The 11,414-nt window shown below is 37.1% G+C and overlaps 1 pseudogene; it reads right to left on the bottom strand.

Annotated features, from left to right (window-relative positions):
- Window positions 1-674: 674 nt before the first annotated feature.
- On the bottom strand, window positions 675-5,167 carry LOC129069745 (ribulose-phosphate 3-epimerase-like; annotated as a pseudogene).
- Between the last annotated feature and the right edge of the window lie 6,247 nt (window positions 5,168-11,414).

Raw genomic sequence — 11,414 nt, 5'->3', positions numbered from 1 at the left:
GAGGTGGTGGTGGGGAAATCACTGAATGACCTGCCCCTGCTGCAATGTTAACTTAACACCCTGGTAAAAACCTAGGCTTATATTTTAGAATAGGTCACCTTAAAATCTGTGGGTTTCATACATTGTTTTTTTATATATCAAAAATACAGTGTGAAGTAAAAATACATGTTTCAGAAGCAAAAAGAATACAGTATGCCGTCTCAGCCAAATCCAAACTTAGATTTTTTTCCCCTAAGTTCTATTCTACTCATATTATCATACATATACACAAATCAAAAATGACATGGAACAGGAAAGGCATAAGGACTTACTTTGCTTTTGGAAAACTGTTGAGAAACAACAGAAAATTAAAGGGAAAAAACATTTTTTTCAAAGTAGCTAATGTACCTTCCTTAGAAGACATTTTTTTTATAACCTTAATACAGCCATATTTTTACTGTTTATAAAAATCAAGTCTCCCAATAAAAATGGTATTTCACCACACTAATTTTTAAATTTCATCACTAAAGTAATGCCAACAATCTCAAAATATTTTGCACAATAGACACTAGTCACTGGAATGAATAATTGCTCAGAAAAGCAGTACTGCCAAATTGTGATGGGATTTGGTATTCAGTGTTCTTGTTTTCCAATAAAAGTTTGTCATGAGCAGGAGCACAGAACTCCTTGTACTTTCATCGATCAAGAGAACGTTTCTGAGCAGCTTTTGAGCAAACATTTCTTAACAGGTTGATCACAGATCTGGGGCTCCTCGCTCCTCATATTGGCACTGCCAGACACAATCATGTTAGCTCTTGCCTCTGCACATTTATAGATAGTGTCAGGACCTACTCCACATCAACCTCTATGTCCAAAAATGGGAATTGGGTCCTCAACCAGTGAACCTTTGACATCATATCTTCCATGAATTTCTGCCCTCCAAACCCAGGTCCAACTGTCACACCAAGGCCATGTCTATCTGATCAGCCCATGGTGCCAAATACTCAATTGTAGTTCCTGGTTTCATGGCAAGGCCAACCTTCATCCCCTTCCTCTGAATGCCTTTAATCAAAACCCATGGGTTCTCAGTAGCCCTGAGATGAAAGATATACTGATTAGCTCCTGCTACAGCCATTGGTTTTATCCACTGTTCCAGCCTTAACACCATCATGTGCATGACAAAGAAAGGATCCTGGCCTAGCTACTTTCAGAGTCTTTCTACCACAGAATGACCAAAGCTGATGTTGGGAACAAAATAGCCACCCATTACATCTAGGTGCAGATAATTGGCTCCAGAGCCCAGCTTTTGGAGGCATGGGGCCTCTAAATTGGCCAGGTCACTGCTGAGGATGAACAAACAGGCCAGCCTTGCAGCCAGGCACCATGGTGCCGGTTCCCAAGAGCAAGTTGTAATTCATTTTCTGATACCGTTTAAATGTCTCCCATGATCTCCATGTTTTCCTTCTATGAATCAAAATAATTAGCTCATATGACAAGCTTTATTACTTTGAATTTTGCAAAGCATTTGCCTGACTAATGAGCAGATGAACAGAGTGATAAAAATTTAAGCATCAGTTATTCTTCTGTCAAAAAATTACTATGGAGGATCTCCTATGACTCAGACATTGATTTGAATGAGGGAGATATACTAGTGATTGATTGCAAGAAAGACCATATTTCTGTTCTCATAGCAATTATAGTCAAATGGGGAAATAACCAATATACTAGGTCAAGTGGTGGTGCCAAGAGAAAAATACAATAGGACAAGGAGACACTAAGAGTTTGGGGAAGGGTAGACTATTTTAGGAAGGATGTCATGGGAAATCAGAATGAAGCAATGGAGCCAGCCATGTGGGTGGGTGTCTGGGGAAAGTATTGCACCAGCAAGGCAAAGGGACTTTGGCAGGAATGTACTTGGAGCATTCTAGAAACAATAAAAAGGACAATATGGCTGGCACAGAGTGACAAAGGGGAGTGTGGTAAAGGATGAGTTTGGGATGTTTCTGGGGCCAAGTTGTATAAAGCCCTGTAGGCCACAGTAAGAACTATTTTATTCCATTAAGTGGAAAGCTATGAAAAGATTTTGAGCAGAGTGGCATGAGGTGACATATATACAAAGAGGTCATTCTGACCGCTGTGTGAGAAAGAATCTATGATGGAGACAGGGTAGAAACAGGGAGACCAAAATGGGTATCGCAGTTCTTGAGGAAATAATTGACATAAATAACTTGATAGAAGTGGAGGCATTTCAACTCTGCATATTTTTAGAAGGTAGATTCTGATTCTTGTACCTGTCTCTTCCACTTTTAAGGACTCTAGTGATTATATTGGGTGCTCTCCATCCAGATAATCTGAGAAAAATCTCCCTGTTTCAAGGTCATTTGATTAGCAATTTAGTTCCATCTACAATGTTCACTCCCCTGTTCCACACGGGGGAGGTGACATGCTCACTTGGTACCAGGAATTAGGATGGGGACATTTTGAGGAAGGGTGTTATTCTGCCTACCACAGATGCCTATTTGACAACCAAATGGAGCTACAATAAAATAATATATACCTTTTCACTTCTTCCAAAATAAGTATATAAGAAAGCAACATGAAGGGTTAAGTAGAAAAAATATTGCTATTCTATAAAAATGTAATATTCAAATCAAGTCTATATAAATTTTGATTCTAAAACATTTAGAAATAAAATAGTTGACTTAATAATTATTATATTTTTGCATATCTTTATAAAGTTCAAATGGGTGAAAATGTAGTAATCAGATTTTGTGCCAATTGTTCCTCGTTCAGTTAAGCTTTTAAGCTTTTTTTAAGAAGAAATTAAAATAAAGCCTTTAATTCTTTAGAGTCACAAAATTGAAAGCAGTTCATTTTTATATTTTTAAAGTGCTATTTATAATCGAGTATATAAATTAATCATAAAAAGGATACTAGAAAATAGTATTACTCATTAAATAAAATACTAATTTAATAATTTGATTACACTGTCATTAGCATTCATATGCATATAAATAATGGGTATATATACACACAGGTACATATAGATGTATGTATGTTAACCATATGTGCAATTTACTATACGTATAGTTGCTTACTCCATATATTATAAGTACCATTTTATGTCACTAATATTCTCTATACCATCATGTTTAATGGTATCATAGCATTCCTTGGAGTTATAACTTATATAACTAATTGTCATTATTAGATATTTGGATTTCTAATTTTACTCTAAATATAAATGATATGAAAAACTTGTATTGAAATCATTGCGTAAATCCAGTGATTGATTCTTTGGATGAATTCCTGAAAGAAAAATTGTTGGGGCAAAGGATATACATATTTTAAGGCTTCCAATATGAAATGATAATTTCAGTTTTTGATACCAGTGCCTCAGTCAATTTAAATAAATCTTAGTTTTAAAAATATGCACTTGATTTGACATTAACTTCCCATGTAGAAAATTTGAATAAAGACATACGAGTCTTCAAATTTTAAATTGTGAAAATTATTAGTATATCAGAAATAATAATTATTAGCATCTCAAGGAAGGATTTGGTGAGTTCCTTTGCTCTTCTTGTCAACAAATGTGAAGCACTATTTTCAAAATTATGTTGAGGAGAAATATTGGCAGTTTTCCTTTGCTTTCATTATAAATAACAACAAGATAAAAATATGGAAAACTAGTATTAATAAAATGGTAATTATTGAATACATGTATACTGTTATTTTTTTTTAATGGAGTGTGCTAAGTAACGATGTTTACTAGCTTATGTAATCTTCACAAAAAAGCTACGAGTAGTATTATTACTCCCACTGCACAGATGTAAAAACCAAGGCTTATAAAGGTGATACCTGGTTCATAAGTAATGGAGGTAGAATTCAAAATAAAGTCCATGTGATACCAGAGTCTCATCTTCTACAGCAAAATACCGTTCTTCTTTGATATTCTCCCACAGCTAGTAGTAGTAGTAGTAGTAATGGTATCATCTTTTTTTCATTCATTCAAAGATTATTTAGTGCCTATTATGTGCCAGGCGCTCTGCTAGTTACTTGGAGACTATAGTGAACATAACATAAAGAGCCACTTTCCTTATGGCACTTACACTCTTTCAAAGAAGGAAATTACTACTCAGCCGGTAGTTACACTGAGGTGTACTGAATGTTCTATTAGGAGAATTACGGGGTGCTACCCCCCGTGTGTCCCGTGTGTCCTCTGCACCGCAGTGTTTTATACTTATTTTTATTGGTCTTATTACACTGAAAAATAGGTTTGTGTGGATGTGCTGGTTTTCTCCTTTAGACTATGAACCCTTTGGCAGCTGACAGCTTAATTTTTGTTACCCTAGAATCTCACATAGTTTGAAGCACATAGTAGATGCCTAATAAATGTTTTTAAATGGTTGATAGTTTATAACTAGTCTCTAATTAAGTAAGTAATTTTGCAATCCCTCTTCTTTTACTCTCAATAATATGCTATGTTAAAATGAAAATGTTAATTACATGACTTATGCTAACCAATCTAGTTTCTTGGAATTAAAAAGAATTCAGTTCATTCACTCATTCAACAAATACTTTGTTCATGTTTCATATACAGAAATATTACTTTATGTACAATAGGAAAAACAGAAATAAATTAGGCACTGAACTCACATTCAGGATTTTGAGTCTAGTGGAAAAGGTAAGAAAATATCATAACAAAATATCGAGCTGACCGTTCTGGAAATTTGCGTGTGTGCGCGCACACGCGCGCACGTGCATTTGTTGTTATTATTGCAAAGACTCTGCATCACCCATCCTTGGAAAAAATTACTTGATTGGAAGGAACGGGAGAGTGACTCATTCTTCAAGGAGGGTGGCTAGACCTTCCTTTCAGTCATGTTTAATGATCATCCAGCTTTGCAGATGAATCATCAGAGCGTGGAAGGAACGCTTTGTGTTGGATGGCTCTCTCAGAACATGGGGAACATACAGTTCTCAGGTTCTGTGTGGGTGGGTGTTTGGGCTCATTGGATCCAGCAGCCCTGCTGAGAAAAAAGCATAAGATGATTATGTCTGTGTGGGTACCTGGATGGACTAGGTATTAAAGCTTAGGCCTTGGGCACCTGGACAAGGGTGAGTCATAACTAAACTGGTAGTGAGGGAATAAAATCACACTCACAGCCACCTACCTTCGAAAATCCATGCTGGCCTAGGCAGAGAGACAGTATGAAACAACAGCAACTGACAGAGGAAGAACCCCACCAGCGCAGTGGTGGCAGAGCAAAGGGACAGATGCCGGGACTCTTCCAAAGCAGGACCTTCAGAGGCTCAGAGCCCTGAAAAGCTTAACAAACCCTCACCCACTTATCCTATATGTAAATCAAAGTCAACATAATACTAAATTAAGCCACAAAATATAAAACTTGTATATGTGCCCAAATGAAAATACTTCCTATATTTTCAGATTGAAGGAAATCAGGAAAAAAATGAACTTTTCTCATCTTGTTGATGCCTTTATTTTACTAGTGGTCTAAGCCTTTGCTTACTTTATGTAGTGGGTAAGCACTAACTCTCCGCCTCTTGAGTAGGGAAGATCAAATTTTCTGGACTTGTTTTCCTGGGTGATATAGGTTGACAAATAGGTGGCATCAAGAATACAATTCTGATCCCTGGCCAACTAGATCAATTGGTTAGAGCATCATTGCAATATACCAATCTTGCAGATTCAATCTCTGGTCAGAGCACATACAAAATGCAAGCAATGAATTCATATACAAGTGGAGCAACAACTTGATGTTTCTCTCTCTCCTTTTCTCTCTCTCTCTAAAAATCAATAAATCAAAAATTTTCCTTCTAATCTAGAACTATTTTAAGTTTCTAGAACATAATTGTAATTTAATTTGAGAAATAAACAGTATGGCCTTACTCACACCCTGAATGGCGTGAAACAATATATCTTTATAAAAGCTAAAACATAAGGAAGCATATGAGAGATTTAAATAAATTATGCCTGGAAGTTTAGAAAACAGAAGATAATTACATTAGGAACCTAAAAGGATTTTGAAGATAATGTTTATTTAAATGTTAAGGGCAATAGAATAAAACAGATGTAGGTTTTATTCTATTGCTCTTAAGAGAATAGATTGTAGCTCTTAACTGTATTGCTGAGAGAAAGAACCTAAGGAAGGAACTAACTTGGAAGCGCTGTCCCCTGCCCGAGGTGGGATCCAGACTTCTCTGAAGAGAGTGTGGCTGTGCCCTCTGGACGATGAAGTTTGTTGAGTGATGCTGGCAGGAGCTATGAAGGAGAAAACCACACACTGGGGGTACCTGAGCAACTTTCAGACAAGCTGCCAACTGTGAGACTCACTGGGAAGATGTGCATGGTTGTATTGACAAAGCTCCCTGCAAGAGTACGCAGTACTGAGCACCCCCACAGCAATGGCAGGGGAGCTGCCTGACCATGTGTGAGCAAAGTTGCTGCCTGCTGGCCCGAGGCCAACCCTTGGCGGCTGAGCTTTTGGAGTAAGGGATATAATACCACCAAATCAGAGAAGAAAAAGCCTCTTGCAGTGTACGCCTCTCCCCCTGCCCCCAGTATCTTCAACTGAAAGGGCATTGTGCCAGCTGTCAAGAGAAGGCAAAAGGATGGATTTGGAGCTAAGAGGAAACAGACTGATGATTGGTACAAAGGCTATGAATATCTCAAAATGGTTGAACAATTGCCTATGTTCCACTTATCTTCAGGCTATAATGTATTAGAATAATATTTATGTATAGTGAGCTGGAAATCTGTTTTCCAGCTATTTCAATAAGACATAGGCAAGTTATATGTATAGTTCCTTTTATCCACTCAGTAGCATATATTTCTAGGATTTCTCCATAGGGCTGAGATAGTTATATTTTACTGGGTGAGGCAGTGGCATGGGAAATGAACTTATTTAGTTTTAATAATTATACTGTTTTCCTGGACTATATAACTTGTAAATTGCACCTACTAATATGAATCTGTTCTACACTTACACTAAATTGCTACTGGTTTGGGTTAATGGCGCTCAGGAAATATTTGTTTTTAATTGTATTGGACCCAAATGAGGAGCAAGTGATGAAAACTAGACTTTGGAGCCAGACAGACCTGAGTTTAAATTTCAGATCTTTCACTGAAGTTCTGTGTGATTCTGAGTTCATTATGTAATTTTTCTTAGGCATGGTTTTCCCATCCATGAGCACTATAAAACCTATCTAGTCTGGTTACTGTAAGGATTAAATGAGACTGACTATAAAGAGCTCCGCCTGGCACTTAATAAGTCCTCAATAATCAGCAGCTAGTTAATAGAGGGCATTTCAAGTTTTATTGATTCTTAAAATAAATGGAAAGATGACAGACTTTTTGGTATAGTCTCCAAGATGTATTTCCCTAAAATAAGATTTCAGGAAATTAAAGAGCGAAGGCACAAGGACCTCAAGAACAGAACTGAGTCCGTGATGAAGGAATACTAAGACTAGGAAGATCACTCTACAAAGGTAATAAAAACAGGGAATTTAAAAAAGGAATAATCAGATCCAGTTTGCATTTCATCAGACTGTGCTTATAGGCTAAATCTGTTTTACTGTCTCATTTATGTGACTGATGGTGTGACAACTTATTGAGCTGATAAATTGTTTTCAGTTATTTAACCACAGTGCAATCATCTTACTGTATTTCTACTCCCCTAATTTGAAACAGATTTAACCCCTTTGTCCAAATGGTTTCCTGCACATGCAATGCCAGTCAACAGGCTGGGCTGTCCCCTTCAGATTGTTTGTCCAAACCAGACTTCTGGAGACAACAGCATGCTTATGTCACAAGCCACATCTGTCATGGCAGGATTTGTGTTTTTCTTCAGGTTGATATTATCTGATTGAGGCACCGCGTCTCCTTTCTTTAAAAGCAAGGATACCAGTTTAGGAAGAGGTGCCTTTAAGATCAAAACCTGGTCTGTGTCAGAGACATGTGGGTTTGTGAATTGGGAATGGCAGTGCCAAATCTCTCCTAAAGCAAGGAAGTAGCGCTTGACTAATAGAAAGGGAACATGGTGCATTGTTGGCCCCAATTAGAGACACAAGTTTTACAAAGGCACCATGTTCACTGGCAGCATTTTATGAAGTACTGTGTAGAATGTTAGAAAAATAAAGTAAGAACAAACAGGCAGGATGGGAATTACAAACAGATACGCAGGTTCAGAGAGGAGATCACAAGAGTTGCCTTCTCTCAGTTTTCACTTTGGAGATTTTTTTGCTCTGGAGAGGCTGGATATTTGTTCATTTTTAATTGGGATAATAAGTAAGCAGGGGCCGAGAACTGAAATTCAAACTTGGTAAGATAATAATAATTGCTATTCTTATACAGAGACTTTAATCATTATTATTATTTAGAGGTTTATAATAATAATAACATTAGCTAACACTTGTCCTTCTTTTATATATAATATATAATTATATAATATATATTATATATAATATGTAATATATATTAAACTCATAATATATATAAAACTTCATTATTATATATAATATATATAATAAACTCATATATATAAAACTTCATTAAAGAACTTTAATCTTCATTAGAGAACTTTAATTAATTACTCATTAATATATTGAACAAACATTTGTTTACTCAATTTCTGATGCATAGCCCCATTTGTTTCTCATAACACTAGGAGGTAGGTATAATTATCATTTTGCAGATCTTCCAAGAAGTTAGGTAGTTTACCAACGCCTTGAAGATAGTGTGGTAGAAGTAGTTTTCAAATTCATGTCTGGCTCAGATGCTTTCCTTTATTCCTGGGCTACCTCTCTTTCTATGTCTCTAACTCTTTATTTCAGCAACTTATCAATAACCCCTTGGGAAAGTTTCTAACCTCTCTTAGGCTCAGTTTCCTCACTTGTTTCTTCTTCTCCTTCCCCTCCTCCTTCTTCCTCTTCCTCTTCCTCTTCTTTATCATGGTCATGATCATCATCACCATCATCATCATCATATGCACCACACAGGTTATTATGAAGTTAAATGAGATATAGTACTGAATATCTTTAGAATGCTGACCTACACTTAAGTAAATTTAGGTTGAATCAAGCCAAAGTGTGTTTCCTTTTATATTATTGACCTCAATCCACTTACAGAATGTAACACTTTAATTTTTCTTTGTCATCAGGATTTTTAGGTAATACATAGTCCAATAGCAAATATTTTTAAATTAAGATTCCCCATTTTCCTAGTGGCACTTTTATTCAAATAGCTCAAAACTTATCAGAAACATGCAGAGAAATATAAAGGATTACACTTAAAAACCCCAAAACTTAGTGGTTAAGAACCAGTAATCTCTTACGTAAGCTTTCCTTCCAACTCCAAATTACCTGATTATTCAGAAAATGCTTGTCCAATTTGAGTCCTTGACATTTTTTCTTCTGTTTCCTGCCATCCAGGTAGATTTTATAAAAGAATAACTCAGAAAATTTTAAGACACTAAAAAAAAAAGAAATTCAAGAAGATACAAGTAAGTGGCAGCATATACTGGGTACATGGAATAGGAGAATTATCATCATTAAAATGTCTGTACTATCCAAAGCAATCTATAGATTGAATGCAATTCCTATCAAGATACCAATGGCATATTTCACAGAACTAGAACAAATATTCCAAAACTTTACATTGTGTTGGGAAACGCCCTGCCTGATTTCAGGGACTATAGCCCCACCGACAGGTGAGAGGGTCCTAAGTCTGGAAAAAATCAAGGAGGCTTTGGGAAAAAATAGGCCACCAAGGAGACAAAAACCTGTCCCCTGGCAGGGGCTACGCCCCTGCCTCCCTAATATCACCCTGCTTGGCCCTGTGATTGTCAGTTGTTGATGACAGGTAAGTTTTTCTCATGAGGAGAAAACTACCTAAGACAGACATTGGCCAGTATGGGCAGTGGATGAAGGACTTGGGGGACATGGAGAAAGGGCAAGAAGGCCTGCGCCTCTTGGCTTGGCTTGGACAAGGCCTGAGTCCTCGATTCTATCTGAAAGAGGTCTTCTTATCTTTTTGTGGTTCTGCTCCACTCACCAGGCTCAGGCTTGAAACAATATTAAAGACAGGTACAGCTCTAAACTGGATCGGGCGTTTCTGGGGACAATCAGGTCTAGAAGTAAATTCCTCTAAGCCTGCTTTTTTCTTCCCTTAAAAGCAATGATCACTGGTTCATACTGGGAAGGAGATTTTTGTTATTCATAGACCCTGACCTGAGGCAAATCTCTGGTGTTCCTCCAATTGTTATCTATGCTCTCTGTTTTCTGTAAACATAGCTTTTTGACATTGATTGATGAGCTTTGCTGTATACCCCTGTGCATATGGTTCTCAATAAAAGCCTTTGGATTTGGGGTTCGCTAACTTCTCTCCCCTAGAAGGAAGAGCCATGTCCCCTCTCCTGGCAAACGGAGATGTGTTTGTGATGACTCACGTTTATTTCCCCCATGCATGACAACCCCAGGACGGGCTCTGCGGGATTCAGAGCCCCCCTCCCTCCTCAGCTGACTCTGGACAGTAACCCTCAGATCCAGGAGCCCTACACTCCACCCCAGTACTCCCCGCAATGCGTTGCCCCCCGCGATAATATGGAACCATAAAAGACCCTGAATAGCCACATGAGTCTTGAGAAAGAAGAAGAAGGTTGTAGGAATCATGCTACCTGCTACCAAACTATACTACAAGGCCATAGCAATCAAAACATCATGGTACTAACAAAAAAAAACACATCAGATCAATAGAACAGAATAGAGATCCCAGTAATAAACCCACACCTTTATGGTCAGTAAATATTTGACAGAGGAAGCAACATACAATAGAGGTAAAATAGTCTCTTCACTAAATGGTGTTGGGAAAATTGGACAGATGTTTAAAAAAATGAAATTAGACCACCATCTTACATTATGTACAAGAATAAACTCAAAATGGTTAAAGACTTAATTGTTAGACTTGAAACCATAAATATGCTAGACAAAAACATAGGCATAAATTCTCAGACATTTCTCATAGCAGTATTGTTTTCTGACATTTTGCATCAGGCAAGGAAACAAAGGAAAAAATAAATAAACAGGACTTCATCAAACTAAAATTTTTAGCACAGCAAAGGAAATTATCAACAAAATGAAAAAAACAACCCACTGAACAGGAGACCATATTCACCAGTGCCGCATCTTATAAGGGATTACTATACAAAATTTATAAAGAATTTCTAAAACTCAACACCAAAAAGAATCCAATTTAAAAAATGGGTAAACGACCTTAATACCTTTCTCCACAAAGAATGTACAGATGGCCAATAGACATATGACAAGATGCTCAGCATCACTAAGCATCAGAGAAATGCAAATTAAAACCACAATGAGATACCACCTCACACTTATCAGAATGGCTATCATTAATAAAT

Source organism: Pteronotus mesoamericanus, unplaced genomic scaffold, assembly GCF_021234165.1.
Source record: "Pteronotus mesoamericanus isolate MK-2021 breed Mesoamerican mustached bat unplaced genomic scaffold, CSHL_Meso_final contig_24, whole genome shotgun sequence".
In the NCBI taxonomy this organism is placed as follows: Eukaryota; Metazoa; Chordata; class Mammalia; order Chiroptera; family Mormoopidae; genus Pteronotus; species Pteronotus mesoamericanus.
The sequence above is the reverse complement of the archived record's forward strand: the minus strand, read 5'-3'. Positions and strand labels throughout refer to the sequence as shown.